The following is a 7,787-nucleotide window of genomic DNA, read 5'->3' as shown; positions in this document are numbered from 1 at the left end:
GTCCACTGGCACATTTCCGTTAGAGCGCGTGGTCCGCTCAACCCCAGCTTTTCTGTACATGTGTCTGTATGTCTGCCATTTCTTCATTCCCTGGTCACCCCAGTCAGAACAGTCTCTAAAGATGTGCAGATCTTGGGGTCAACAGCAAAAGACAGAATAGAGCAAGTGGGCAATTTAAGATCAACTGTCTCACATGGTGACTGTCACTCATAACATACTTTTATCCTGGTGTGGTAGCGCCTGCCTATAACCTCAGCCCTCAGGAGGTGGGGACAGGAGGATCAAGAGTTCAAGGTTTGAAGCCAGTCTGGGGTCTCAAAAAAGTGAAATAAAACAAACCAATTAAAAATAGTGTAGACTTGAAATCTTCTAGGGTGGATCGTAAGTATCACACGTACACGCACAAGCACACACAACAGTTACTGCAAGATGATAGATGTTAATCAGCTTGACTATAGTGGTCATTTCATAATGTGTCCATGTATCAAGGCTTCGAGTTGTGCCCCTTAGAGAATACGGTTTTGTCGATTACACTTCAGTAAAGTTGGAAAGTGTTTTCTCTATGATAGACTAGCCCCATTATATTTATCCTTGTGAACAGAACCAACAGCCCGTTAAAGGGTGAAGTGCTGGAAAATTTTGACTGTTCTAGCACAGTTGCTGAAGGTCTACTGCTCACTCATTCCTGCTTCCTGTAGGAACTGGTCCCACAGGCTCGTGTGTTTAAGGTTTGCTCTCCAGCTGCTTGAAAGTTTAATCCCTGGGACCCAGCACGCTGAAGTCAGTCGCAGGGACATGTCCTTGTGTCCCTATCATTTTGTTCTCTTCTCTGCCCCCTCAGTTCCTCTTGTCCATCATGAAGTTTTCCAGTTTGTTCTACCATTTGCTTCCTACCTTGCCATTCTGTCTTGCTCCACAGAACCAAGTCCCTGCGTGACTGTGGTCTGAAATCCCGAGTCTCAAAGCTACTTTAAATAGTCTTTCTCAGGTAACTGATGGAAGAGCTAACACATCAGACAGTTCTCCGACACTTGCCAGGCTTTAACACACAGAGGCCACTAGTTGATTGTTACATTGTTCTCTTAAAGGCGAGTTAGACAAAGAGGCTGAGTACACAGTAGGCTAGCAGTGTTAAGTGATCTCAGTGTATAGCATTAGTTTAGGCTGTGAGGCCCAGCCAAGTTTCCAGTCCCTTAGAATGTAACATAATTATACCACAATGCATTGTTACACTTGAGTCTCCTGTCTGTCTGCAACTGAATTCTAACGCTTTCATCAACTGTATTAAATCTATGTGTAATAAAAAGGAACACTTTGCATATTCATGCAAATGCATTCTTTAGTTTGTTGCTTAAACTTTTTCTGGAGGAGTTCTTCCCCAGGTGAGGCAAGGCCCCAACCACTGTGCTGTTTCTCTGGCAATGCTTAAATCTTGGGCGTTTTCTCTTAAACTGATGTTTCTGATTTATACATAGCCAAACATGTCTTTATTTTGTATCTTCAGACGAACACTGTGCACTTTTAAGAATGGTCTGGGTATAAATGATGATAAACCCACCCTAGTAGCCACAGAGGTCATTTAGAAACACGGGAGTCTCCCCTCCCCCTCTCTCTTATACACACACACACACACACACACACACACACGTCTTGGTCTGACTGTTCCTGAACAGAGTTCACACTTTGCCACCTTCCTTGCCAAACCCTGGGATTCATTACAGTGGCCAAACACCAAGACACACAGTTACTACGGATAAACAGGACGCGAGTATTGTATGCTTGCTGAGTGCTCTTGAAAGGGCCAGAGGGAGACTTCCACATCTTCCTCTTTCCTCACCCTGTTTCCTTGGCTCAGGGTCTCTAGCTGTACTGGAGGCTTTCTGTTTAGATTAAACTGGCTGGCCAGGGTCCGGGGTTCTGCTACTTTCAACTATGCGGCCACTCTCGCCACACCAGGCTCTTCAGTTGGGTGTGGGGATTAAACTCGGATCCTCACGCAGAGCAAGCGTCTTACCCACTGAGCCACATCTCCCCAGCGGTCAGGAACTTAAAAAAAGTATGACCCCATACGACACAGGCCATATAATAACAAGGAAGTACCCACCGTTCACGAGAACTCAGTATTAACTGGGAACCCTGTGTTTTCATTTGTGCAACTTGGCACTCGCTCCTGGCAGGGCTGTTTTAGCTGGTGCTGGGGAAGGTGGGGCTGAGGATGGTTTTCGGTCTCATGGAGTGCAAGGCTAGAACTTCCAGAGATTTCCCCCGACTCTACTCATGACTGCTAAAAGCCCTTCACAGGCCTAGTCATCTTCCTACTGCAGAGCAGGCCGCACAGCCCCCCACCCCGTACTCAATACTTTTGGGACGGGGAAAAATCAAGAAGCCTGAGGTTCTGGCGGGATCTGCGTGATTTTCCTCCGGTAAATGTGCAGAGCGCCGGCCAATCCCGTGTCCGAGAACCCGGGCGCGGCATCTCAGAGCCAGGCGCTCACCCCCCGCGGCCTGGCCTCCGACCCGCGCAGCGCTCGCGAGTCCTTCCCCGGCCGCGGCTCCGCACGGCGGGGGGTGGGGACACCTACTTCTCCGGGCGCCCAGCTCTGCCCGCTGAGACTCAGGTGACTTCGCCGGCGCTAGACAGGACAGACAGGCGGTGTGGCCGGGCGCGCGTGGGGAATCGGAGGGCGCGCGCGTAGAGCGGGGAGGGGGTGCGAGGGCGCGAGTGCGGGGAAAGGTGTCGGCGGGCTCGCGCGTAGAGCAGGCAGGCGGGAGGGCTCGCGTGGAGCTGGAGGGGGCGCCGGGGATCTGCGGTTGCAGAGGCCGCCACTACTTCACCGGCGCGGAGGCAGGGGGCTGGCCGGGGTGCCGCAGCAGGTCGTGGGAGGCTCACCGCTGACGTGGGGGAGAAACGCAGCGGCGCTTCCGCTTCCCGTGTCCTCGCGCCCTAGGGCGGCGACACAAAGGCGCGGAGTTCGGGAACCGCAAACCCAGCTGCTCCGTGCAGGAGAGGGCGCCGATGTGGCCGTTGCGGCCCGGCCCAGCACAGAGATTTCTATTTCCGTGTGTGTGGTGTGCATGTGCGTCCTTGTGCGCAGGGGACCCAAACTTTTCGCTTCCATTTTATGCAGTGAGGCAGGGTCTCTCAATCAAACCCAGGCTGGGCCCCTGGAGAAGGCAGGGATTACAGTCCCCGGGGCATTTTCTGTGCATACTTGATCTGAACTTGGATCCTCAAGCCTGTGTTTAACCACTGAGCCTAGTTCCTAATTTAGAGATTTCTTTCACTTTCTACTCACTGGACTCAGTTTCCCTCATCTGTTTAGTGGCAAGACTGGGAGACACCTTCCAGGATCTAGGTGCACAAAGCTGTTGAGAGAGGGAGGCCGCTTTTGAACCAGCCTTCCACGTTGGGGACTGCTGCGTGCCTGCCCCTTGCAGTGTGGTATCTTCGTTCTTAGAGCGAAGCACAGCTTCAGTGCTGTGGGATGCATTAAAGGGGTGGGGTCTCTCACTTTGGCCCAAGAATCCCGTTCTCTTCCCGTTTCTGTTCTTCATGTTCCGCCTTCCGTCTCCGTATGATGAATCCATTAAGTGTTGGCTAAAGACAGTTCTGACCTGAGAGGCGCAGTAAATAATTTAAGTGAACAGTGGCCTGTAGAGACAGTCTGTGTTTTTCTCCTCCCCAGAGGAGAGGGTTTAAGGCTGCCCACCCCGCTGACTAGCCTGTGCTAGGACTGGGGTTTGGGCTGGCTAGGGGGAGGTCAGGGCCCTGGTTGACTGTTGCCAGGACATCCTGGCAACAGGTACCAGTTATTGTAGCCCGGACTGGAGGAAATACAATGCTTGGTTCTTGTCATGAACCTTCTTGGAGACTGTTTAAAAGGTGTGGAGAGACCGCTGGATGGTGCTGTGTGAGGCCAGGGGATCGAGAGGTCAAGGCCAGTCATCGCTACATGAGACCCTGTCTCAAGAAACAAATCAGAACACATAAAAATAAGTAAAAGACATAAAAACACAGGGCTTATAATATTGAAACAATCATCAAAATGCTATTAAAACTCAAATTTATACAATATTCTTCTTTATTAGTGGCCTTAAGTAACAAAATAACAAAATGTGGTCTGAAGCAGTTCACCTCCTCCGTGGACTTAGGGCAGCGGTGGTATGACTGTGTGTGTTAAGTCTCTGGACAAGCTTCATCAGACACATTGCAAGTTTATAGTTCACATTTCCCAGCACTCAGGGAGGCGGTACCGGTGGGTCTCTGAGTTCAAGGTCAAGCCTGGTAAGTTCCACAACAGCCAGGGCTACACAGAGAAACTGTCTGGAACCAAACAAAACAACAATCAGATGAAAGACTGATTTTTTTCATGTAGTGACACATGAAAATAGAAATAAATGTATGTGTGAGTCCACAGCCCCCTGGTCTCCCAGTGCAACCCCAGGAGCAGAGGGCTGTGACCTCAGGTGACCTCAGGTGACAGCTTGCTAAGAGGTGGTTTTCCTTCTAAATTGTTTGTTTTTGTTGTTATTAGATTGATTAATGGGTTTGCTTGTTGCTTTGCATCAGTGTCTCACTGTGTAGCAGAGGCTGGCCTGGAACTTGGAATCCTCTAGCCTCAGCTGCCAAGCGCGGGGAGGGAGATGTGGACCCCTGTGGCTAAAGCAGTTTTGGCCACTCAGTGTCTTCTGACCTCTGTTAGTCTCAAGGTCACAGTCGTTCTGGTGGGAAGAGCTTCCTAGCAGAAAACTGCTGGATTGTCCACTCCCACCTCTCCATCCCCTCCATCCTCCACACCCCCTTCTCCCCCGCACCCCATCCACCCACCCCACACTATCCCTCCACCCCCTGTGCTCCTTCTGTGAGTGACACTTGCAGAATATCCCACTCAGAGTGGATGTGTCGTGGATGTGTCTGGTGTACCGCAGCCTCTCTCCTTTCAGCGATGGCGAGCAAGTGTGTGCATCAGGATTTCTTTTCTTTTTGTCACTGTGACCAAAATACATGTCAGAAACCACTTAGACAGGAGAGAGTAGTTTTGGCTCATGGTCTCAGGGGTTCAGTCCATCCTGGCAATGAGGGCTTGCTGCAGGCTCCATTTCCTGAAGGTTCTCTGACCTCCAATCAGGCACCTTGTGTTCAAACAGTGAGCCTGTGGGGGACATTTCTCATCCAACCTCAACGCTAGTGTCAGGGAAGGAAAAGGGTTACTGCAGCTTAGCCCATGCCCTGAGATGACCTGAGGATGCTCTGCTGAAACCATATCATGCCAATGCAGTGGGGAATTCAGATGAGTTTTCCCAGGTTTTCAAGTGAAAAGACAGAAAAACGAGAAGAGTTGAGCAGCCCTGAGAAACTGAGACACCATTTGCATGCATTTATGCACACAGCTCCTATGGCTGGAGTCCCATTCTTAGAGTAGCAGCGAGGCATATGCATGTGTCAAAAGCGCTACTTAAATGCCTTCCTGGTAGCCCCTGGCTGGAAACAGCTCTTTGTCAACAGGGGGAGGGGTGAATGCGGTCTAGGAGTTTATACAGTGGGACCCTCTGCAGTCCTGGAGCTGAGACAATGAAACAGAGAAGAGGATACAAGGTTAATGTTGTGTGACGGTGAAGTTCCAAACTGGACACAAACGGACCTGTGGAGGCAGAGTCTGGACTAGGGATCAGTCTGGTGCAATTAGCCACAAGGCTGATTGGACATGTCGGTTTTATCACAGGGGTAATTAGATGAGTGTCATTAGTGTGCCATTAGAAATAGTGATGGGCACATTTGTGTCTTTCCATAGTGTCAGAATTTGCTAAATAATGATAAATTCACAACCAGTGCCATTTTCATTGGCTGCAATTCTCCATTAGTTCTGATTTCTTGATAGCTGGTTGAGGCAGACACAGATTCTTTCATTTGGATCTTAATTACTGGCTTAATTAATCCTCAGATCACAAATTACACAGCACACAGTAAATCAGTCAGTTAGTCAGTCTGTCTGTCTATTAGGTGTTGGATGAGGTGGGTAGTTTGAGAAAACACAGACAGATTACTTGAAGGAGTTTACTGGAGGAGATATTAATGCCATGGGCAAGAAGAAGGGCACCAAGGAGGTTCAGAGAGAGACAGAATGGCAGGGCCTCTGAAGAGAATCAGAGCCCATGTGGCAGAGGAGAACCCCTTCTTAGACCCTTGGCAGGGGGGCAGGGGAGAGAGTGTCACAGTGAGAGCCAGCAGCCCGACACCCCTACACAGGACTACTGTCTCTGTGCATTTGTGTGTAGACTACAGAGCACCGACAGGGGTTCATGCAGCTGTAGCCCAGTGCACAGACCTTCAAAGACGCCTCACTGTAGGTGAGCAGCGGCTAATAGGGATGCAAAGGACCCTAGGTAATGACTCATCTGCTAGAGTCGAGCTACAAAAATGAGGGATGGACTTGGAGATGAAGAGCAGAGCCAGCTCCAAAGGGATGGGAGGATGAACAGGCAGACGAAAGGGTGGAGAGACAGCAATCTGAGTAGGGCATAAGTAAGCCGCGAGGACAGACCCAAGCTGAAGCCTCTGGGACAACAGAGATGACAGCTTGGCAGGGCCACTGATGTTGAAATATTGGGTGAACTCTTCTTCTCTGGGCCCAGGAGAGGATTGCACTCTTGTCTCTGCTCTGCTCAATGTGCTTGGTAAGTTCTTGGTCTAGGTTTCCAAATATGATTTTAATATGCTAATGTGACCCCAGCGTGCTTTGATAAATGTATAGGGTGGCACCTTTCCACCTTTAGAAATAAATTAACAGTCTGTGCTGGCCAAATGGTGGCATTTATGGGCACAACAAGGGGTCAGAATCATCCTTCTCTAATGGAGCCAAAGCTGCTCATAAACGGAGTTCAGGATGAGGCACTGGCCTGGAAAAAGTAGTTTTAAACAACATGGACTGAGTTAGGGCAGAGCACATTCTGACCTTACCAGCAAGTCCGTGTCTTAAAAGCCTGCATTTTAAAAAGTATACTTTAATTTAAAAAATATGTAAAGTGTTCTGCTGTAAGAGAAATTTGGTTCATTCAGATTTCTCTAATCTGGAAAGTCTGAAATGTAGAGGGCACATTATTGGGGATTAAAAGGCCTCAAGATAGCTTGGGAACTGTCAAGGGGGGAAATGCAATATCAAATCAGTATTTTTTGTTGAATTAGGGACTTGTAAAGTTGATTCTCTTTTGCAGGTCTTTAACGCTCATATAAAACGACTTAGGGTTGTGTTTGATGATAGGATTGGGGTGGTGTGGAAGTCAGGGAATGCAAAATCGAGGACTGAACATAAAATTTTGCTTTGGGATTTTCTTCTGGTTTGATTTTTTTAAAAAAAAAATGTGAATAACAATTGGTCTTAAAAAAATCCCAGCTCACTTGAGGGGCGGGAGAGATAGCTCAGTAGTCAAGAGCAAACATTGCTCTTCTAGAGGACCACAGCTGGGTTGCCAGCATTCCCACAGAGTGCCTTACAACTGCCTGCAACTGCAGTTTCACCCTGCAAGGGGCATACCACCTACCTGAGGGAGGATTGAGGCAGCCAGCCTCTGCTAACACAGAGAAATGTATGTAGACAGAAGTTTCTGTCCCGCATGGTCCCGCAGTCATTTAGTCCCAAGTAAACACACAGGGGCTTATATTAATTATAAACTGTTTGGCCTATTGCTCGTGCTTAGATTAACCCAAAATTCTTATCTATGTTTAGCCATGTGACTTGGTACCTTTTCTTAGTAAGGCATTCTCATCTTGCTTCCTCGGCATCTAGTTG

General features: G+C 49.0%; 1 protein-coding gene across 1 annotated transcript in view; it reads left to right on the top strand.

Moving 5' to 3' along the window:
• The first annotated feature begins 2,270 nt into the window (after nt 1-2,270).
• Nucleotides 2,271-7,787, top strand: part of Hhat (hedgehog acyltransferase) — a 233,252-nt gene continuing 227,735 nt past the window's right edge. Inside the window, exon 1 of the mRNA XM_057770209.1 lies at nt 2,271-2,618. The gene's annotated coding sequence lies outside the window, so the exon portion shown is untranslated. The remainder of the gene's footprint in view (nt 2,619-7,787) is intronic.

The sequence above is a fragment of the Chionomys nivalis genome, chromosome 5, assembly GCF_950005125.1.
Source record: "Chionomys nivalis chromosome 5, mChiNiv1.1, whole genome shotgun sequence".
Taxonomy (NCBI): domain Eukaryota; kingdom Metazoa; phylum Chordata; class Mammalia; order Rodentia; family Cricetidae; genus Chionomys; species Chionomys nivalis.
Note: the sequence above shows the minus strand (reverse complement) of the source record. Positions and strands in the feature narration are given on the sequence as shown.